The 24,864-nt window shown below is 38.5% G+C and overlaps 1 protein-coding gene and 1 pseudogene across 11 annotated transcripts in view; both read right to left on the bottom strand.

Moving 5' to 3' along the window:
- ADAM22 (ADAM metallopeptidase domain 22) overlaps window positions 1–24,864 on the bottom strand; it is a 273,466-nt gene that overhangs the window by 159,510 nt on the left and 89,092 nt on the right. The window lies entirely within an intron of this gene.
- On the bottom strand, window positions 17,019–18,449 carry LOC136310544 (coiled-coil domain-containing protein 174-like; annotated as a pseudogene).

Genomic DNA, 24,864 nt, shown 5'->3' with positions numbered 1-24,864 from the left:
TTGGGGGCAGAGGGGCTAAGCTAGAGATTGTCAGCAGTGGACTTCTGCATAGGCTGTAGCCAGCGTTTCTGTGTGGTCCTGGCTCCCCGACCAACAACAAGGGAAGTGCACAATGGCCGGGATCCCTAGGCCTGGACCTGTCTCGGAGGGGCACCTCCGAAAGCCAAATACAGGTTACAAAGCACATTCCTTAGGACCAGACTTCCGAGTACACTGTGGAAGTCGTGGGGGCTGGGCTGCAAGCTTCCAAACAGGACACAAGGGAGAAAAACCTATGAAGATAAGACCCGCAGAGCAATGAGGCATACTTGACATGCTAGGGGCCCTTAGAAAGCTACCTGATCTGCAATCAGCTTCCAGCCCTGCCTGTTTTCTCTGGCAGCTCTAGTTGGCACAGCCTTATCCAAAACTGTGCTTTGAGTGGTGCTGGAGGAAGGACATGGCAGCTTGTAGAGCAGTGGTTCTCAACCTTTCTAATGGCGTGACCCCGCAATACAGTTCCTCATGTTGCGGTGACCCCAAACCAAAAAATAATTTTGGTGGCTACTTCATAACTGTAATTTTGCTACAGTTATGATTCGGAATGTAAATACCTGATACGCATTATGTATTTTCCGATGGCTTTAGGCAACCCCGCCTGGGTCACGATAAACAGGTTGAGAACTGCTGTTGTAGAGCCTCATGCTCTGCAAGCAGTCCCTGGGGCAATTTCACAGCTAAGTCCCCAGGCTGCTACCTCAGGAGGGAGAGACGTGGGGAGAGGCACCTGGAAAACAAATTGACTCTCCCATTGTTGGAGCCTGCAAACCCTAACAAGCCTCACCTATCAACAGGACGGAGATCCAACCTACATTATCACCATAGACACATCAGCAAATCTCTACTCAAGAGCACTACAGGGGCAAAACCTGTAGTACAGTGCCAACTGCCAAAAGGAAAAAGAAAAAAAAAGAAGCTACCTCTCAAAACCAGAAAAAAAATAATTTTTTATAAATTTTTTTTCATTTTTTTCTTGTTTTTATTTTTTTTCCCCACTATGGTCATTTTATCTTCTTTCCATCTTATTCTTTCCTCTTCATTTTGAACTTCATTATTCATACGTATTACATTTTTCATTCTTGTTCTTTTTATGAGGGTTACATTTTAAAAACCTAAACTTTTTTTTCTTCTTTTCTTTTATTTATCTTTTACTTTTTCTCTCATTCAATCATCATTTATCGACAAATTCTTTTATTCTGGATTCATATTTTACTTTGTGTAATTTTGTGTGTTTATACATCATTTTTTATCTCTTTGAAAAATTTCCCACAGCTCTGGCTCCCCATTCTATGTAGTTTTTGTTCCATTTATCATAATAGAATTTTCATTTTTTTCACTATTTTTTCAATTTTTATTTTATTTTTTTAATCATCTCTTATTGTTATTAACAATAACACTCTCAAATGCAATTAAAGAAAAAGAAATCAAATATCATGGATACAAAAGACAGAAATCTAGCTAGGATAAATTATAAAAAATCTCTAGAAAAAAATTTCAATTGATTGGAAACCTTGGGGTTAAATGACAGAGAATTAAAAATTGAAGTCCTGAAAATACTCAGTGAAATACAAGAAAACACATAAAGGATATTTAGAGAGCTCAAAAAACAATTCAATGAACAAAAAGAATACATCACAAAGGAAACTGAAACCATGAAAAGGAATCAGACAGAGTTAAAAAAAACTCAATACATGAACTGAAAAACGAGGTAACAAGCTTAGCTAATAGAACAGGCCAGATAAAGGAGAGATTCAGTGACACAGAAGAGAGGCAACTAGAGAAACTACAGAGAGAAAGGAGAGAGACTCATGAATTTAAAAAAATGAGAAAGGCCTACAGGAATTGTCTGACTCCATCAGAAAGAGCAACATAAGAATAATGGGTATATCAAAAGAAGAGAGAAACAATGAAATGGAGAACATATTCAAACAAATAATAGACGAGAACTTCCCAAGCCTGTGGAAAAAATTAGAGCCTTGAATCCAAGAAGCAAACAGAATACCAAGTTACCTTAACCCAAACAGATCTACTCCAAGACACATCATAATGAAATTATCACAAACAAATGACAAAGAAAAAATCCTCAAGGCAGCCAGGGTAAAGAAAAATACAATATGTAATATAAAGGAAGGCCCATTAGGTGATCATTAGATTTCTCAGCAGAAACTCTACAAGCCAGAAGAGAGTAGACCCCAATATTTAAAGTACTGAAAGAGAGGAACTTCCAGCCAAGAATATTATAGCCATCAAAGCTATCCTTCAAATATAAAGGGGAAACAAAAACATTCACAGATATAGAAAAGATGAGGGAACTTATCACCAGAAAAACCCCACTTCAGGAAATATTAAAGGGGGTTATCTGACCAGATACGAAGAACAAATCAAAAAATTACAAGTAAAAGCTCCATCAAGATCACAATAAAAACAAGATTAATCTGTGACAACAAAAACAAAAAAGGGGAGAGGACAAAGATTAACAGTAACAAAAAAGGATGGAGTGCAGAAGCACTCATGAGATAATATACTACAATGAATATGATATACTGTATATCCTTTATTACTCAATGGTAATCACCCCTGGAAAAAACCACTACAGAACACACAGCTTAAAAAAAGGAGAAACATAGGAAAGAAATATGGAATACAACCAAACAAAAACAAATGACAGAAAAAGAAAAGAGAAGAACCAAACAAGATACAGAGCTTTTTGAAAGCAATATATAAAATGGCAATAGGAAACCCTCAAGTGTCAATAATTACACTAAAAGTAAATGGATTGAACTCACCAATAAAAAGATACAGGCTAGAAGAATGGATCAAAAAAGAAAATCCAACTGTATGCTGCCTTCAAGAAACACATCTAAGCTACAGGGATAAAAACTAATTCAAAGTGAAAGGTTGGAAAACGATTTTCCAAGCAAATAACAACCAAAGAAAAGCAGATATAGCCATAGTCACATCTAACAATGCTGACTACAAGACAGCAAAGGTAATCAGAGACAAAGATGGCCATTTCATAATGATAAAGGGGACATCAACAGGACATTTCATTCCAAAACACCAGAGTATACATTTTTCTCCAGTGCACATGGAACATTCTCAAGAATTGACCATATTTTGGGCCACAAAAATAACATCAACAAATTCAGAAAGATTGAAATTATATCAAGCATATTCTCTGACCATAAAGCTTTGAAACTAGAATTCAATTGCAAAAAAGAAGTAAACAAACCCACAAAAATGTGTAAATTAAACAACATACTTCTAAAAAATGAGTGGGTCAAAGAAGAAATAAAAGCAGAGATCAAAAGATACATACAGGCCCTGGCCGGTTGGCTCAGCAGTAGAGCATCGGCCTGGCATGCGGGGGACCTGGGTTCGATTCCCAGCCAGGGCACATAGGTGAAGCACCCATTTGCTTCTCTACCCCCCCCTCCTTCCTCTCTGTCTCTCGCTTCCCCTCCCGCAGCCAAGGCTCCATTGGAGCAAAGGTGGCCCAGGTGCTGGGGATGGCTCCTTGGCCTGTGCCCCAGGCGCTAGAGTGGCTCCGGTCACAGCAGAGCGACGCCCCAGAGGGGCAGAGCATCGCACCCTGGTGGGCAGAGCGTCACCCCTAGTGGGCATGCCGGGTGGATCCTGGTCAGGAGCATGTGGGAGTCTGTCTGACTGTCTCTCCCCGTTTCCAGCTTCAGAAAAATACAAAAAAAAAAAAAAAAAAAAAAAAGAAGATACATACAGACAAACAAAAATGACAATACGACATATCAGAATCTCTGGGATGCAGCAAAAGCAGTAAAAACAGGGAAGTTCATATTACTACAGGCCTATATAAACAAATAAGAGAGAGCCCAAGTAAACCACTTAACTTCACATCTTAAGAAACTAGAAAAAGAAGAACAAAGGCAACCAAAAACCAGCAGAAGAAAAAAAACTAATAAAAATCAGAGCAGAAATAAATGAAATAGAGAATAGAAAAACTATAGAAAAAATCAATAAAACAAGGAGCTGGTTCTTTGAAAAGATCAACAAAATTGACAAACCTTTGGCAAGACTCATTAAGAAAAAAAGAGAAAGAACTCATATAAACAAAATCCAAAATGAAAGAGAAATGACCACAGATATCATAGATATATATACAAAGAATTATCATAGAATACTATGAAAAACTATATGCCACCAAATTTAATAATCTAGAAGAAATAGATAAATTCATAGAACAATACAATCTTCCTGGACTAAGTCATAAAGAAGCAGAAAGCGTAAACAGACCCATAAGCAGGGAGGAAATAGAAACAACTATCAAAAACCTCCCCAAAAATAAAAAGTCCAGGGCCAAAAAGCTATACTAGTGAATTCTATCAAACATTCAAAGAAGAGTTGGTTCCTATTCTACTCAAATTGTTCCAAAAAATTGAAGAAGAAGCAATACTTCCAAACACATTTTATGAGGCCAACATACCCCTCATACCAAAACCTGGCAAGGACAACACAAAAAAAGAAAACTACAGACCAATATCTAATTAATACAGATGCTAAAATCCTAAACAAAATACTAACAAATCGAATACAACAACACATTTAAAAAAAAAGTTCATCATGATCAAGTGGGATTCGTCCTGGAGTCACAAGGATGGTTCAACAAATGTAAAACAGTTAACGTAATACACCATATCAACAAAACAAAGAACAAAAACCATATGATCCTATCAGTAGATGCAGAAAAGGCATTTGATAAAATACAACATCATTTTATGTTTAAAACACTCAACAAAATGGGTATAGAAAGAAAATATCTCAACATAATAAAGGCCATTTATGACAAACCATCAGTTAACATCATATTAAATGCCATAAAACTGAGGACTTTTCCTCTAAAATCAGGAACAAGACAAGGCTGCCCACTCTCTCCACTCTTATTCAATGAGGTGCTGCAAGTTCTAGCCAGAGCAATCACACAAGAGAAAGAAATACTGTAAAATGCATTCATATTAGGAAAGAAAAAGTAAAGCTTTTGCTTTTTGCAGATGATATGATCCTGTACATCAAAACCCCCAAAGATTCCACAAAAAGACTATTAGAAACAATAAACCAATACAGTAAGGTGGCAGGATACAAAATTAATATACAAAAGTCTATTGCCTTCCTATATGTCAACAATGGAACATAAGAAAACGAACTAAAAAAAAATAATAATCCCTTTTACGGTTGCAACAAAAGAAATAAAATACCTAGGAATAAACATAACAAAGAATGTAAAGGACCTATATAATGAAAACTACAAAGCATTGTTAAGGGAAATAGAAAAAGATACAATGAAATGGAAAAATATTCCTTGTTCTTGGATAGGAAGAATAAATATAGTCAAAATGACCATATTACCCAAAGCAATATACAAATTTAATGCAATTCCCATCAAAATTCCAATGTCATATTTTAAAGAAATGGAACAAAAAATCATCAGGTTTACATGGAACTATAAAAAACCCCAAATAACCAAAGTAATCCCAGGGAAAAAGGACGAAGCTGGGGCATTACAATACCTGACTTCAAATTATATTATAGAGCCATGATAATGAAAATAGCATGTTATTTGCATAAAAATAGACACTCAGACCAATGGAACAGATTAGAAAGTGCAGAAATAAAACCACATATATATGGTCAAATAATCTTTAATAAAGGAGCCAAAAACACACAATGGAGAAAAGAAAGCCTCTTCAATAAATGGTTCTGGGAAAACTAGAGAACCACATGCAAAAAAATGAAACTCGACTACAGTTTGTCCCCCTGTACCAAAATTAATTCAAAATGGATCAAAGACCTAAATATAAGACCTGAAACAATAAATTAAATAGAAGAAAACATAGGTACTAAACTCATGGACCTTGGTTATAAAGATCATTTTATGAATTTGCCTCCAATGGCAAGGGAAGTGAAGGCAAAGATAAATGAATGGGACTACATCAGACTAAGAAGCTTCTGCACAGCAAGAGAAACTGACAACAAAACAGACAGCCAACTAAATGGGAGATGATATTTTCAAACAACCGCTCAGATAAGGGCCTAATATCCAAAATATACAAAGAACTCATAAAACTCAACAACAAAAAAGCAAACAATCCAATAAAAAATGAGAAGAGGATATAATCAGACACTTCTCTCAGGAAGAAATACAAATGGCCAACAGATATATGAAAAGATGCTCATCTTCACTAGCTATTAGAGAAATGCAAATCAAAACTACAATGAGATACCACCTCACACTTGTTAGATTAGCTATTATCAACAGGACAGGCAATAACAGGTGTTGGAGAGGCTGTTGAGAAAAGGAACCCTCATCCACTGTTGGTGGGAATGTAAAGTAAAACAACCATTATAGCAGAAAGTATAATTGATCCTCAAAAAACTAAAAATAGAACTACCATATGACCCAGCAATCCCTCTACTGGGTATATACCCCCAAAACTCAAAAACACTGGTACGTAAAGACACATGAAGCCCCATGTTCATTGCAGCATTGTTCACAGTGGCCAAGACATGGAAACAACCAAAAAGCCCTTCAATAGATTCTTTATCCTTCAATGGATAAAGAATAAGTGGTACATATATATTATGGAATACTACTCAGCCATAAGAAATGATGACATCGGATCATTTACAACAACATGATGGACCTTGATAACATTATACTGAGTGAAATAAGTAAATCAGAAAAAACTAAGAACTGTATTATTCCATACATAGGTGGGACACAAAATTGAGACTCATGGACATAGACAAGAGTGCAGTGGTTACTAGGGAGAGGGGAAGGGGCACAAAGAAAACTAGATAGAAGGTGATGGAGGACAATTTGACTTCAGGTGATGGGTATACAATATAATCAAATGTCAAAATGATCTGGAGATGTTTTTTCTGAATCTATGTACTCTAACTGATCAATGTCACCCTGTTAAAATTAATTGTCTAAATAAAATTTATAAAAAATAAAAATATATAAAAATAAAAACTGAAACAGAAATCCCCTCGCCCCCTGCAAATAGCTAACACTGAAGTTGGAAAAAATAACTGTAATGAGACTTCTGAACTGAATCTTGATACCTCTTTGACTGGTCCACAAACATAGCTAGGTTAGCAGTCCCCCAAATTTTGAAGTAAAGATTGTCCACCTTATCCAAAAATAAATAAATAAAAAATAAAAAAAATGAGTGTTATTACTACATAATCACTCCTCATACTCACTTAAATGAGCAATAAATGGAAGAAAACTAATCAGGCTGTGACACTATGGCCTGACTGTAAGTTAATCTCTATATCCAAGATCTAATAAAACATAAAACAGCAAAGATAAAAGTTAAATATGCTTTGCTCTCCTATTCTCTTCAATTTTACAAAATACCTCTAAGAGAATCATTTAGGAGTAAATTTTCTTGTGGAAAACTACTGAACATTTTGCATCTAAAAAATATGCAAAAGTAGATAAGAAGGAAAAAGAGAAAGTCATATATATCAGTGTGACTGTCTCCACTCCAGACATGGAGGACTGATTACCTTAGGCCTTAGCATGTGGCACCGCTTCTCACATTTATCTGATGAACCGCTGTATTGCTGCCAATCTAAATTTAGCCACCAATCCAGGAAGAAGTAAGACAGGATTTTCACTGCTGCTTTTCATTCACAAATTTAAAATTATGTTTTTATAAAAAGAGAAATCAGTGCATAATGTTAAGTTTTCATGTTCAGCTACTTGAAATAAGCAGAAATCCTGAAACAAAATAGTCTTTATGATTACAAACATCCAACGAAAAAGGACCTGAGATATATCTGCATGACTGACATAATATTTCTTCCATGGCTCTCTCTGGTTTTTGCTCTAATTTTAATTTCTAGTTATCAAATGAATGAGGCATTACTGGGGAAATTTGTAATAAAAATTAATTCTTTCTCTTGCCTATTAAATAAAGATGGAGAAGAATCTCTGAACATTCTATACAGATGTACCAAGGAGTATTTAAAATACTCCTACTATTTAAAATGTATTTGTTAACAGGTAATATTTAAAATTGCAATAATAAATATTTAAAATTGCAATGAAATTGAGTTGGGAACTAGGGATTGCACAGGACTACAGAAATGTTTCTCAGAATGCCTGAGCGCCATGTGGGGCTGGCTTTCTTATATGCAGATGCGTGGGCCATGAAGAATGCTGTCAGGGCTGCAGAAGCCTTAGATGACCAGCAATCCAAAGAGCAAGTAGAACATTTGTGTGGCGAGAGGTTGGAGACTCAGATCATTGGGTTACTATGGTTCCAGGAGAGAGACACAAAGGATATGGGGAGTACACAAAACATTTAAATACAGGCATGGGAAATAAAAAGAGAGCACATAACTAAACACAGGACAGGGAAGAGAAGACATGTTCCAGAGCCTCCTTCTCCCAATACTCCTCGTTTTCATGTCCAGGGAGCGGCACCAGATTCTTTCTCATCTCTCTACCTGAAGAGGTGAGAGTTAAGCAGGTTAGGAGTAGCACTAGGATACATTTCTGAAATGCAGTTTATCTTTAAAGAGTGTGCAAACATTGAGGACCTTCTCTTTTTTCTCCCTTTTTGCTTGAGACCAATGTGAATATGAACAGAATTATGTCTGCTCTGCAGACCCAAACCTTCCTGAAATACCAAAGACTAGACATCACAGGAGGCAAATGAAGACAGGAAGCACTAATAGGATCGTTCAGTCTTCTCACTGAGGCCGTGGTTCTCAAAGTGTGTGCCAGGGCGCACTGGTGCATCCTAGAAGATTTCCAGGTGCGCCCTATGATATTCCAGAGAAATTTGTGCCTGTTGGGGACCAAAAAACCAACAGGGATTTTGGAGTTTAGATTTTTGGAGGATAGAGGTATGGGGAATTGGCTGTAAGCTGACAGTCTGCCCAACGCCCCACCTCACTTGCCTGATTAGGTTGCAAAAGGTTGTTAAGCTGTGGTGCTGGATTGTTTACACTACCCCCCATGTTCTCCAGAAAGACTGGAGGCAAGGTTCTTCTATCCTTTGTTTGGTGTAAAGTTAAGATGATATGTATGGTGGGGGTTTTCTGCACTCAATACAATTAAGAGTAAAAAGAGAGGAATTCCTTAATGTATTGATGAGGAAAAGAGAGTTTGCCTTTCAAATATATGCCCAGACATTGAAGAAATCGCTAGGACACATCAGGCTCATGTTTCTCATAAACACAAGAATGAAAAAACTTAACAGATTCGTGCTAGGACCTGCCAAATTTACTAAATCTTACTAAGAATGTATCTATATATATAAAAAGATAACATTTTGTTGTTTCTTTATTTAACCCCCTTTTTATGAATTCTAAAAAGCATAAATCAAAAAATGTAACAAAAGTTTTTTAATGTCAGAATAAATTTAATTTTGTCATATTTATTTTATTTAATTACCATAAAAACATGCTTGGACTTTATATTTTCTTTAATATCTGACTTAATTATTATAACATATTTCTCAGAAATTTGTATATAGTGCACCTACAATTATTTGTAGGATTTTAAATGCGCCCCGACTTCAAAAAGTTTGAGAACCACTGCACTAAGGCAAGATGTTTTCAACTGTGTTTATCAGTAAAAACAGTAATTCTCTGCTCTCCAGTTTCCTGTCTATTTCTCAGTGTTCCAAATTTGGGCAGATCCTGGGAACTTTGTTCCAAGCAAGGTCCTGAAAATGAAAAATGATGGATCAATAGAAAGAATGGAAAGACACAAAAGAGATGTGATATGTCTTTGACACTTGGTGAGTCTGAAGGAACAATAGCATACAGCATTATAAAAACCTCTAGATCAAGGACTATAACACTGGGATCTGATGGGAACCCAGAGAAAAAAAGTCAGAGGCAAGTAAACAAGCAGCTTTACTGTTTTCCTTTAAAAATTAAAACAATAAACTGCCTCATTTTGAATTTAGCACATTAAAATTAAAAACTCTATTTTTCACTAATAAAATTAACGTGAACCTAGCTGGGTAGTTTAGTTGATTGAGCATTGCTCTGATGTACCAAAGTTGTAGGTTTGATCCCCAGCCAGGGTATATACAAGAATCCACCAAAGAATGAATAAATAAGTGGAGAAACAAATCAATGTTTCTTTCTCTCTCTCGCTCTAAAAAAAATTAATAATTTTTTAAGTGAGAGGAGGGGTGGATAGAAAAACAGACTCCTACATGTGCCCCAACCAGGATCCACCTGGCCACCCCTGTCTGGGGCTGATGCTCAAATCAACTGAGCTATTTGTAGTGCCTGAGGCCAATGCTCAGAGCAACTGAGCTATCCTCAGCGCCCAGGGGCCAACACTTGAACCAATCAAGCCACTGGCTGTGGGAGGGAAGTGGGAGAGAAGGGGGAGGGAGAGGGGGAGAGAAACAGATGGGCACTTCTCCTGTATGCCCTGACCAGGAATCAAACGCCAGGATGTCCACATTCTGGGCTGATACTCTATCCACTGAGCAGGGCCAATAATTTTAAAAATAAATTTAAAAATAAAGTGAATGTGTTAGATTAAACAATCACTAAGGCCCAATACAACTCTAAAATTCTGAAAATGTGATTTATTTTAATTCATTCAAAAATATATTTACTGAACCTCTACCACATGTTGGCAGGAGAAAAGGTTTTGGACAGCGACCGAAACGGCACAGTCTGGAAATCAGCTGACTGAAAGTACAAGCAGAGAACCAATGAGGACACCTGTAACAGAAGTGTGCAGGAGAAATCTGTTACATAAGCAGAGGACTCTCACACACAAAGAAGAGAGCACTGAATTGGATCTGAAAACTTCTGGGGAAAGAAAGCAGAGTGGGGGCTATGGAGCAAGGATGTCTCTACGAGGAATTCATGGCAGAGCTGAGTCCTGAGGAAAAGGGAAGACAGGAGGAAGGGAGAAACGGTGTTGGGGCAAGGTGCCACATTCCGGGGACTTGCCAGCAGTGTAAGAACGTGCAAATGGAGAGGCACAAGAGAACAAGAGCCCCTCAGGGAGCCAAGAACAGCCAGAGCAAAGCTGCATGTGGTAGAGTCTGGGTGTGAGAAGAGAGCTTCCCTCACGTGTTTCTGGTGGGAATGCAAGTTGTATATTCCCTCTTACCCAGCAATTTCATTTCTAGAGCTTTCCTATGGATAGAATCCAGTATGTTCAAAAGCATATGTTTACATGATTTATCACAGCACCATTTGTAATGATAAAAAACTAGACACAACCTAAAAGGACCTCAACAGAGAACTGTTTTGTAAATTGTAGTAAATCAATCAAATGATATACAATGTATCCCATAGGAAGAATGAAACAGCTCTGTATGTACTGCTGTGCAAGTATCTCCAAGACGCATTGCCAAGTGAGGAAGGAGAAGTCATAAGAATGTATTTAACATGCCAACATATATGTAGACAATATACAATTATAAATGTATGTGCACATTTGCATATGCATGCCCACACATGCTACCTCAGGAAGGATACACAATAAATATAATAATGTATTTATAAATACACAGTGCCCTGCATACATGTAATCTAAAATTTTACTATTTAAATAAATCTTTGTGAAAGGCCCTGTCAAAATAAATGTCAAGTGTTCATATGAATGTATTAAAAATTCACGTATTTTAATGAAATTGCTAACAATGAAAATACTTGGTAGAATACTGTCTTCACTTGTGAATATAAATAGTAAATGGTAAATAACAAAATCATTTTTAAAAAATGACAAAATACAATTCAATAACTTGCCCACACGTTCAGTTCCTAGGATGATGGGAGTATTTAAAAGGCACTCAATTCCATGGAACTTCAAGTCTTATTACAGAAACAGGAAAATATAAAGGACAGATCTCAATGCAATGTACTATTGAGAGCCTCGATAAATGGAACTGACAGTAGCACACAGAATGAACAAAATACAGAGATCTCTGTGAATGAGAACCCGTACGTTGGAGAGTGGCAGAGAAGGACATTTCGAACGAGAGGAATAATACAAGAAGTTGGGGCAGAGAAAAACTACACGCGACTCCAGAGGTAGTGAGAAGAGAAGCCTGGTTAGAGCTGAGGGGTCAAGCTGAGGCATGGATACTAACTGAAGTATAGTGTGTGGGCGTGCATACGCGCATGTGCACACGCATTGGTGGAGGGCTGCATGCCAGGCCCCATGCCAAGTACATCAATGCATCAGTAGCTCACTGAAGTACACAGCCAGATGATGAGGAAGGCATACATATGATCCCATGGGGCAGGCAAGGAAACAGCAGCCTGGAAAAGTCAAGTGGAAAGCCCAAAATTGCCTAGCTGGTCAATGATAACACCAGATTCATTCCCAAGTAGGTCTGATTCCTGAGTTCATACTTTGAACAACCCCATCCCTCTATTAATAGAAAAGGGTAAAAGCAGACTGCTGAGGATTTTATCATGGCCAATCAACATGAAAGGACATTCAAGATGAAAGTCCTATTAAAAGTAACCTAACTGCAGTAGGTAGGGATGATTAGCAGAGGAGATTCATGATAAAAACGTCTCCTTTGCATGAGTTAAAATGAATTTCTCCAACTCTGAGTAGTTAAGTGAACAATTCCACAGTCCTCTATCTGTGTGTTACCACCATGAGAACATCTAATAGGATAACATGGAAGTTCATGAGCATTCTTAAAAAGCCATCATCATCATAATCACAGATGATATGTAAATGCAGTATTCATAATCCAAAAAAGAACAGCTTCGATGTTCATTTTAACTTGCTTTCTGCAAATAATGGAATTGCCAAGAGCTTAACTAAGAATGAAACTGCAGTTTAATATCTGAGAGTTGTAAAGGGCAATAATATGACTACAATTTTGAAAAGCTTCTAAAATACTAACTTTTTAATAGACCACACATTGTTTAGCTTCCCTATTTTAATTTCAAAAAGAAGTACTTCTCTTTGGATTTAATGTAAGCCATATTGTGGCAAGAGAAGAATATTTGATTTCTATAATGCACATACATAAAAATAGATGAAAAGAATTATCTCTGGTGCTGAAGATGGAAATTATTTTCCCTGGGATCTCTTGTACTTTTAAATGGTATGCATACAGATGAAAAACTCTCCACAATTTCCACCCACATATGGATGTGTGTGGATATGCATGAATAGAGTTGAAATAACATAAATGCTTTTTAAAAGTATTTTGCCTATACCATTATTCAACTTTTTCATTCATTCAAATAGGAAATAAATGTAAATTTCTAAGTGTACTTTTTAAATAACATGGAATGCTATAAACTTCATCACGAAAAATATCTGATATCCATGTTTTAGATAAGAAATAGAACTCTGGTTTGAAACTACAGATTTGAAATAGTGTATGCAACTACCATCAAGCATTCAGAAGAAAATAAAAAGTCAGGTAAGCTACTTGAAAAGTGACCACTGTGCAGAGAAGTGAATTTCATCTACCTTCTTGTGACTGGTAGCAACAAATTTTTCCTTTCATGACTATGGTATATTCGTTTACTTGGAAGAGACTATTAATATCCTCAGTATTAGATCTGGTACACTCAGGAAATAGGAAAAACACTGATGAATAAACAAGATAACTTGGGCCTAAAACACATTAGACACCTTGAGATTGAGACACTCAAAAATAAGACATTATCTTGTGGATTCATATTTATCACCAAGGTTCCCTTAATGGAGGCAACATGTCAGCCTGCCCAGAACAAGTTCAAGAAAGGCTTGAATTGGAAAATGAATACAGTTACTTACTGAGCCATGAATCTTATTTTTTTTTCTAAGAGACATGCTAAGAGAAATGAGAACTGACCATGTATGCGGGTAGAGATGAGCACAGTAATTTCCAGTTCCATTTTAAACTCCCTCAGATCAAGGAAAAAGCCAGACGTCTAAAGCACAATAATTTATGAATACATAGAAAAGATTTTTCCAAAAAATGGTCTTGATAAACTAAACAGTTAAGACTTCAAGTGTCAGCTAATTTCAAATCAGCTAATTACCTTACCAACATAACCCATGGATTTGAAAATAAAAACCAAAGTTTATTTCTTCCCTTTTGCCTACAAAATGTTTTAGTACACTGTTCTAATATAACACATTTGCAAAAACCATACATTTTAAATCCCAGCTTCTGTAAAATAGAAATAAGACTGAATGTCTCTCTTATGGCTTATGGAATAACTAGTCTAAAATAGGTAATAGGTTCTGATTTATGCAAAATCTACAAAAAAACCAAACAGTAGTATCACCACAGAGATTTTTTTTTTTTAAAGAAAGAGATGCTCTCTTAGACTGGAGAAATAGTTTAGACAGTAGAGCAAAGAATCCAAAATAGATATGACTCAAAGAACAGCTTTATCACCAGTTTTAGAAACAACATCAAAATGTAACTGAGAAACCTCTATATTTATATAGAAACAGATGTTACTTATAAATATATTTTTGGAAACTAGAGCAGAAATACTATTCTCTTTATTCAAATAAGAAATCTAGCCTGACCTATGGTGGCACAGTGGATACAGCGTCAATCTGGAATGCTGAGGTCACAGGTTCGAAACCCTGGGCTTGCCTGGTCAAGGCACATACAGGAAACAACTACTGAGCTGATGCTTCCTGCTTCTCCCCCCTCTTTCTCTCTCTCTCTCCTCTCTCTAAAGACCAATAAAAAAAGAGAAATCTACATTTTTATTTCTTTTCATAACAGTTTTCTCCCTAGAAAAAATAATATCTCAAATGTGGCACACGCACACACACAAAAGCAACATAAAATAAAAAGAATGCCATTCCTCCAAAGGTCAGAGGGCGAAATAGATTGAAAGCCACAGTTTGATTTTTCATGAGAAGCAATTGCCCGTATCTGGGAGGACAGGTGAAGAAAGTTATCTCATAGTGCACCTTAACCTGGACTAGCTGGGAGTAGGAGGGCGTGTATAATTTAGAATTTTATATCAAAGAATAAGTGCAAAATAATCTTAAATTTCACATTCAAATATGGTTGCATTGCGAGAAATGTTTACCCAAAAGCATCAAAGACAGATTTAAGATACAATTAGTGGAGTGGAGTGGAGATGAGTACATGGTGAAATTTATTCTAGGTATGTTTTTTTTGTTTTGTTTTGTTTTAATGTATATTTGTTAAGAGATATTTCCCTGATTAGGCTCACAGAATGACCTGTAATAGGTCTGGCCATTTCCCCAACATGGAGTTTAAAGGTTAAATTCTCAGGCATTTGCGATTTTTGTCTAATATTGCTTGATACTGGAGCAACAAGACCGAGAGCAAAAGGTGGTGGAGAAAGCATGAGTCTGGAGCACACTTAAGCCTAAACTGTGTCTAAGTCCTAGATCTGCCATTTAGATGCCACATGTCACTGACCCTCTCTGTGCTCCGATTTGCAATCTATAACAGACTGAGTGCACTTACATCAACACTCCAGTACCTACCGCGGGACCGGAAACCGTGTACCACAGAGCCCAGGGGAGGGTGGGCTCCTGCGGGCGCTTGGAGGATCTGCTCTAGCACATTCTTACAGGACTCGTTGGCCCAGGAGGCAGCTATCTGAGCCTTTTGGGCCTGGTGGCCAACTCCTACCGCTGGTCTGCAGCTGTCAAGAGGACACTGAGGTGCAGCAGACAAAGGACAGGGATAGCACCAGGCACAGGGAGTCACTCTGGAGCCCTGCTCACCGACCCCCATTGTCAGGAAAGATGAAGGGACCTACCTGCCCCTATTCCAGCCCATGTCTATCCCAGTCAGGCTTCTGAGGCGACTCACCTCCCAAAAACAATGAGCTAAAAAGCTACTCTTTTCTTTTTTCTTTTGCATTTTTCTGAAGCTGGAAACAGGGAGAGACAGTCAGACAGACTCCCGCATGCCCCCGACCGGGATCCACCCGGCACGCCCACCATGGGGCGATGCTCTGCCCACCAGGGGCGATGCTCTGCCCACCAGGGGGCGATGCTCTGCCCATCCTGGGCATCGCCATGTTGCGACCAGAGCCACTCTAGCGCCTGAGGCAGAGGCCACAGAGCCATCCCCAGCGCCCGGGCCATCTTTGCTCCAATGGAGCCTTGGCTGCGGGAGGGGAAGAGAGGGACAGAGAGGAAGGTGCGGCGGAGGGGTGGAGAAGCAAATGGGCGCTTCTCCTGTGTGCCCTGGCCGGGAATCGAACCCGGGTCCTCCGCACGCTAGGCCGACGCTCTACCGCTGAGCCAACCGGCAAGGGCTAAAAAGCTACTCTTTACAGCTAAGGAGCATCCTGCTGTCTAACCAGGCCCAATGGCTTCCACATGTGCCTCAGTCATTCAACAGACATTTACTGAATGCCGACAACATGTGGGTGATGAAAATCATAGCTAATAAAAGTTAGTGGCTTCAATTTCGACCTTTCTGGATTACAAAGTTCTCCTCCCTGGCCTTTCAAATATTATTGCTCAACGGTTCTCCAGCTTCAGGGTCCTCCTGGAGACTAGGTCACAGTGTCTCATTTGCTGCTCTTTGACAGGAAGAAGTTTCTCCTAATAGATGCTCCATCAACTGCTCTGCAAGCTGAATCCTTGGGGAAAAAGACATCTACATGCTAGCATTTGCCAAAGGAAAGGAATGGAATCCTTAAATCTGAATAAGTCATGGGTGTAGGTATAAAAGGATTACAAGTTTCTTGTTGTCAAATTACTACAGAATATTTCTACTCTATCATAGTTTACACTTAAATCCAGATGAGTATGTCTCCACACCAATTAGAAAGAAATTACAGCCAAGTGCCACCGATTTCCCATGGTACCATTCACTTTCTTCCTTGCTGACAAATCCAACCTGTATCTTCCAAGCAAAGGACAGGAAAAGAAAGTTACAATTCAGTCCCTAAAGTTAAGTAATTTTCTCTGCTCTGGAAGAGGAAGAAACCATCCACAGTATGGTCCCAAGTCAAAATGTTTTTTAAGTTCATGTCACTTGCTTATAATAGGGTATCATATCATCCAGGGTTTCAAAAGTGACTGTGTGGGCTTGTGGTGGGCTGCTGGAGCAGGAGTGGATGATGTCTGTGAACAGCTGGGTCATGGCTCTGGCCAGGGTACAGCCCCCCATCACTCTGTGCAGGTCTACTCCACGTCTGGCTATTGAAAGAACCAGTTCTCTTTTGACCCACAAAGTAATCCGATGGTGGGGCAAACTCAGGATCTCTTTCAGCCTGGAGATCTGACTGCCTCTTCGACCAGTACCCAAAGCAAAATTCTTTTCCTCTGTCCCTCTCCCGGACGTGTGGCACTCCAGGCCTGGTATCCTTCCTCTCTTGAATGATGGCTTCTACTTTGCTGCTCTGGGTAATATGCGGAGTAGGCACAGCCTCTGGTTCTGGTGGCAAAGGCCCAATAACATCTCCATCTGTATTTTCTTCATCTGCTCCATCATCTTTTGACTTTTTCATCTTTTTTTGTTGAAGTTTGGCAAGTCTTGCTTCTAACATAGCCTTTCACTTTTCTTTTATGTTTTCTCGTTTTGTTCTCTGGTCTGTTGTCTGTTCACGCAGCATCTCTAAAGTTTTCATTTGCTTGTTTCTTAACTCTTTATCTCAAGCAAAGGCAAAATAGCCAACACCAAGTTGCCGGGCCTCATTTTCCCGAATATCTTCATAATGGATGGCCCTATTGGCCTTTCCAGGGCCTCCCTCTCTTCGTCCTCCCATTGCTGAAGGGCCTCCCTCTCTTCGTCCTCCCATTGCTGACGCTGAAGTTTTTTTCTCATGTCTTCAGAGAGTAAGGTTCTTTCAGTAGCAGGACTAACAAAAAGCCTCCCCTGAAGATTTTTATCCATCTCCAGCAGATGGCAAATCCTTTTTCATGCAGCGTCGAGATCGCCCTAAAGAATCCATATAATCCACCCATTCTTCACTGAGGTCCTGGGGAGGAGGTATATCTTTTTCAGGAAGATTTTCTTCATCATCATCTCTTTCTCCTGCATTTCTGGAATCTCTATTGGTACCAAATGCCTCCATTTCCTTGTGTTTATTTATGATCTTCTGTGTGAAATCTACAAGGTACATATCTTCTACTTCTTCATCTATAAAGTCTCCTTTAGTCATTTTTTCATATAATTTAGCTTTTTCTTCCAATTTCTCCCTTGCTTTGTCTAAAATCTTCTGTTCCTCAATCTTCTGTTCCGCATCATTCTCAGCTTGATTTGAAACTCCTGTATTCTGTTTGTTCCAGATACTTGGTTTCTTAGTAGTTGTTTTTGGTTTCCCCAAAATTCCAGACTCTTTTAGAAGTTTTTCTTGTTTAAATTCTTCTTGTTTTCCGAAAGAGTTCGGCCTTAAGGTCTACCAACGAGGAGGCCGTGACATCCAAAGGCTTTTTCCTCTGGTCCATGGTTTGGCCAAAGTGCCCCGACCCAAAATAAATCCTCCACAGGTCTCCGCTGGCCTCTTACCTCTAGGTATGTTTTTTAAAAATATGTATTTTTTTTTTAATTTTCTGAAGATGGAAACGGGGAGGCAGTCAGGCAGACTACCGCATGCACCCGACCGGGATCCACCCGGCATGCCCACCAGGGGGCGATGCTCTGCCCATCCGGGGCGTCGCTCTGTCGCAACCAGAGCCACTCTAGCGCCTGGGGCAAAGGCCAAGGAGCCACCCCCAGCTCCCGGGCCATATTTTTGCTCCAATGGAGCCTCAGCTGTGGGAGGGGAAGAGAGAGACAGAGAGGAAGGAGGGGGGATGGAGAAGCAGATGGGCGCTTCTCCTGTGTGCCCTGGCCGGGAATCGAACCCGGGACTCCTGCACGCCAGGCCGATGCTCTACCAGTGAGCCAACTGGCCAGGGCTAAAAAATATGTATTAATAGATATAATTAGTAAACTTCCCAAAAGTACCCACTAATGACATCTTAAACTGGTATTGTGTTGGCACCACCTGTGTGAGATGAACTATCTTAATGTCATCCTTGAATAACTAATGTCAGTACTCATTGCCACACCTGCCCCCACTCACCTGTAGCAAGCAAAATTCTAATACGGCTCCCATGACTGCCACCGAATAGTGTAGACACCCTGTATAACTTCTGCTCCGAGTGTGGCTGGGGCTGGGAATATGGTGGGCTAGCATTCCCAGGATTCGTTACCGTAGATGGACAAAAGGATTTTGCAGATATAATTAGGGGCCCTTACCAGCCAACATGGAATTAATGAAAGGGGAGAAAATATGGAGCAGGCTTGACTTAAGCAGGCGAGCCAAAAGCAGGTCAGGAGGCGGCAGCAGCAGCTCTTCTGCAGGCCTGAAAAGCAATGGTAATGCACGGCCTAAAGGACTATGTGGCAATGACCTGAGGCTGACCTCGAGTTGCTGAGAAAGGTCCACAGACAAGAGCTAGCAAGAACACAGGAACCTAAGTCATACAACCAATTCTGAATTCAACCACAAAGCTTCCTGAACGAACTTAAAAGACAACCCTGAGCCTCAACTGCAGCTGCCTCCCGAGCCAGCACCTTTATTCCATCCTAAACAGAGGAGCCTGCTAATCTGAAAATGGTTTCCTGATCTACAGAAACAATGAGATAATAAAGTGTGTTGTTTTAAGCCACTAAGTTTGTGGCAATTCATTACACAGCATCGAAACTCAGCCCCAATGAAAATTCTAATTTTCTCTTAACCCCATCATCCGCAACAGATTATTTAATGAACCTGAGTGTCTGGGAGGCAGATATGTACAAACCTGGAGAAAGACCTGCACACGCGGAAAGGATGATGACTTTAGCCCTGAACACGCTGATCTGAAGTGGTGACAGAGACCCTGTCCATTGAGAGGTCTGCAGCAGTAACGGGGCGTGTGGGGAGAAAACTCAGGAAGAGCTCAGGTTAGGAAATACACACAGAAATACAGTTGAGCTATTACGGTAACTGAGAGAATAAAAGAGACAGTCTCAGGCTTGGATATTCTCGCATTTGAGAAAGAAGTGGTATTAAAGAAATGGCAGAAAAAGCATTTTTAAAAAGAGTTATAATGATGACAGAATCAACCTTTTCAACCTTTCGAAGTACTTACAGAAAAGCCAACCACAAATAAAGTTGTTAAATCTGAAGAAAAGTATGTTGCTGGGAATGCGGATGAAAGAAGATTCAGTAGAATTACACTAGCAGGAACTAGTGAGTGAGAAAATGAAAAAGTGGTTCACCATTTTCCCTCTTTTAGACAAGTAACAAATACTGAATAATAATCACCACTGCCCATTCTAAAAATGAAGATATGCATACACATAAAGAATGAAATGCCTGCCTGACCAGGCAGTGGCGCAGTAGATAGAGCATCAGCCTGGGACGCAGAGGACCCTGGTTCTAAGCCCCGACGTCACCAGCTTGAGACCACAGACATGACCTCATGGTCACTGGCTTGAGCCCATAGGTCGCTGGCTTGAAGCCCAAAGGTCACTGGCTTGAGACCAAGGTCGCTGGCTTGAGCAAGGGGTCACTCACTCTGTTGGAGCCCCCCACCCATCAAGGCACATATGAGAAAGCAATCAATGAACAACTAAGGTGTTGCAACAAAGAACTAATGCTTCTCATCTTTCTCCCTTCCTTCCTGTCTGTTCCTATCTGTCCCTCTCTCTATCTCTCTGTCTCTGTCTCTCTTGCTAAAAAAAAAAAAAAAAAAAAAAAGCCTTTCAAGTATAATCCTATTATATATTCTAGTCCTGAATTCATCAATATTTGAAAAGACGTGGGACCAAATCAGGTGCAGGTTATAGCTACTCAATGAGAAGTTATTTGTTTTCTAATTTAGAATTTTTTCTCATAAACTTGACTATGGCTACCACCCTTTGAATATCCATAGTTTTAGAAAAAAATCTGGAACTGTCTGGTTGGATTAAGAAATGAATGCACACAATTACTGTGTAGAACAACAAAGATGCATTTTTCTGTTTATATGACATTTTGGAGCTTGCTTGTAAATGAAAGCTCTAGTGAAAGTTTTCATCCAAGGATTTTATAGTTTATGAGGCAATGAAAATGTCTGACAACCATAAGCCAACATGTTCTGAAATTAATTACTGACTGAAGAAACTATTTATAATTTTTTTAACCCAAGTCAAAATACCCTAATTGCTCATGGAACTTATCCCTTAGAGTTTATATTGTCTCCCACAGAATGAGATAAAAAATACTTATTTCTCCATGGGACATGAAGAATGCTAAAATTCATACTTGTAAGGGACTAAGCTAGGCCCCTGGGACACAAAAAGACATACAAGATGCTATCTGATTTCCCAAAACTTACAATCAAGTGGCTCATAACTCCCAATCACTTTCATTTGAGCTGAGCTATGTCACAGCGCCCAATGTTCACGGGATGTGAAATACTGCCAGTAAGATACACTGTGCAGAATCGAACCATTGCCTTTTGTTTTCCAAGCTGCCCAGCCGGCATTTAAGACTACTGTAAATACAGATAAAAGGTTTTCCACTGAAAGTGTTAAGGAGATGGCATATATATAATTATACTCATCATAGAAAATTAAGGACATTTAGTTTTATGAAAAATCTCGGAGGGCGGGTGTTGAAAAAGGTGGAAGGGCAGAAAAAGCATCCAAAAGCTTCTTGTAAAGGGAAAGACGATGGGGAAATATTAAATCATGATTCTTTATTGATCAGGACTGGGTTTAAAGGTGAACTCATAGATACAGTCATAAAATAATAAGCTTTTATAAATAAGGCAAAAAAAAAAAAGGTTGAAAGAAATCAAGGCAAACTAATGGAAATTAGGTAGTAGGGTGAAAAGAAAATCAATACATGCCCCCTCATCTTTCTCTTCTTTCATCTGCAAATCTGTGCCTCATGTTATTTGTTCCTCACAAATGGGCTACAGCCAATAAATAATAAAAACTACATTCACATCAGCCATTAAAAAAACCTACTAAAAACACTGCAGCTACATATCTCCGAATTTTAAAACTGTTTCAAATTCCCTATAAACTTAGATTATAAAAAGGTTTCTACCCTTTGATGCCACTAACTTAGACTTTTTCTGAAAGAAATTGTAAAAAAGAATGACATTAACACACATATGTTTATAATAGCATCATTCATATAGTTCAGTACTCGAAATAACATAAATGTCCAATAAAATGTTGATTCTTTTGAAAATTACGGAACATTGGCAAATTAAGTCTTATATAGCAAAACTAGCTATACAATATATGGAAATGTTTGTGATGAACGTTAAATGGAATGGGCAGAATACAAGTTCTGAGTATGATAACAATGATATCAAATATGTGTACTCCCCAATTAGAAAGGACAAGAAAGAAATGAAAAGGGAAAAGCTAGCTGTATTCTTTTAGATGATAAAATTGTTTAAGAGAATTTTTTCTTTTTATTTGTTTTTGTTGCTATAAATTCTGGACATCTTTTACAAAATAATCCTTAAAAAAATGGATGACTAAATCTGGAAAATTTTTCACTTTATCCTAATTTACCTCTCCTTGCACAGGTGGGAACGGAGGATAAGGGAGCGTGGCTATTAAAATCAAACGAAACTGAGGATGGGCTCCATTCACCCAGATTCTTTTACATCAAAGCAGGGAAAACAGATTCCTAAAGGATTGTCTAAACCAATAAACTACTACAATAACAGTAAGAAACCTTTTTCAGAGCATTAGTCTGTGGCTAATTGTACTGTTAATGTATTGTCAATATATCACAAGTATAATAAATTATAATATATGTGGTGATAACATGAATTGTTATGTTGAAACTAAAACTGGGAATGTGAAAATTATTTTGTATCTTTATTCCTTTTAGTGTTGTCCCACCCTAATTAGAATGCTGCAACAGAAGCCCTGGCCAGGTAGCTCCATTAGTTAGAGTGACACCCCAACACACCAAGGTTGTGGGTTTGATCCCCAGTCAGGGCGCATACAAGGAATGCATAAATAAATGGAAGAACAAATGGATGTTTCTTTTTCTCTCTCCTTTTCTCTAATAAAAATAATACTAAAAAAATTTAAGGAATCAACCAATGAATATATAAGTGGAACAAACTGATGTTTCTCTCTCCCTTCCTCTCTCTCTAAAATCAATCAATCAATAAACATTAAAAAAAGAATACATGTACGGGGAAAAAAAGTATATTTTTCCCATGAAAAGAATTAAGAAAATGAAGATATTTACCCGAGGATTTCTGAACACTGGGAGGACAAGGGACAATCAACCTGGTATAAACTGTAACACTTGATTCTCTTCATTCTCTATCAATTTCCAAAAGAAAAAAGGATAATTATAAGGAAAAAAATGAGCAGGGAAGGCCTATTGTACTTAAAATACCCATGCAGGTTAATTTAAAATCTGTCAGAAGCATAAAACATAACTGTGCTACTTATTTCTCACTTGCATTCATATTTAATATTACCAGCTAGTAGGCAACTCAAAAGCCTCGGCAACAATAAAATTTATGTGGTGATATATTATAGTTAAGTATTAGCTACTTGACGGTCTTCTATAGAAAGACCAAGGATACACTGAGATCACACAGATCCATATTTTTTCAGATTTTGTGTGTGCTTTCATAGTTAAAATAGAACAAGCAGTTTAATTCCTAGCTTATAAAGCCCAAAGGATAGCACTCAAGTTACTAATTCGGCAGCAGGATTTCCTGACACATGTAACTCATTGTGCTGGACATCTGCGAGTTAGGCCAGCCTAGAAAACTTACCCTCTTACTCTCATAAGGATAGCCCTGCTCTTTCTTTGGCAAATGCCTACACTATTCAAAGAATGAACTGCTAATCATGGGATAAGTTGCTGGCAGTGTCATCTGATCCAACAATTGAACATGTGACCAACCAAGGCCAATCAAGTTCTTTCCATTGGATTTTTACTTATTCCTAAATGGAGAAAGAGAAGGCTTCTTTCTACAAGGTTTGCTGTCTGGAATGTTATAAGTCTGGATCTTTCTATAACCATAATTTCTTTCTCAGCATGAAGAAAATGTGTATTAAAAGAGAATGAGGCCAACACAGAAAAAAAGACCAAAATATAAAACACATAGACCTGATATAACTGAGATTGTAGATGTAGTCATGCCTGAAGCCAACTCTACTCCACAAATATAATTCCTGTAAATAAAAATAAATGCATTCCCTGTTTAAATTGTTCAGGTTTCAGACACATGTAACCAGAGTCCTAAGCAAAAGAAAATAAGCCTGACCAGGCGGTGGCGCAGTGGATAGAGTATCGGACTGGGATACAGAAGACCCAGGTTCGAGACCTGGAGGTCTCCATCTTGAGCGCAGGCTCATCTGGTTGGAGCAAAAGCTCACTGGCTTGAGCCCAAGGTCCCTGGCTCGAGCAAGGGGTTACTCAGTCTGCTGAAGGCCCGCGGTCAAGGCACATATGAGAAAGCAATCAATGAACAGCTAAGGTGTTGTAACACACAACGAAAAACTAATGATTGATGCTTCTCATCTCTCCATTCCTGTCTGTTTGTCCCTGTCTATGTCTATCCCTCTCTCTGACTCTTTGTCTCTGTAAAAATAAATATATAAAATAAATAAAAAATAAAAGGAGTGGAAAATGCTACTAGGAATCATAACCTGAACTCACTCAGTGATTTTTAGTACTTTTAATATTTAATATTAGAGTATTTTCCTCAGAAAAATATTTGGCCAGAGGATAGATAGAGTACATAAAAAGTTGGAATCCAAAATATGGCAAACCTTTGAAATCATTCACATAAAAGAACACTAATTTTATGAAAAAAAAAAATCTTAAACTTGAATGTCCTTAGTTTATCAAGTCTAC

The sequence above is a fragment of the Saccopteryx bilineata genome, chromosome 7 (genome assembly GCF_036850765.1).
Source record: "Saccopteryx bilineata isolate mSacBil1 chromosome 7, mSacBil1_pri_phased_curated, whole genome shotgun sequence".
Lineage (NCBI taxonomy): Eukaryota > Metazoa > Chordata > Mammalia > Chiroptera > Emballonuridae > Saccopteryx > Saccopteryx bilineata.
This window is presented reverse-complemented; position numbering and strand designations above follow the sequence as displayed.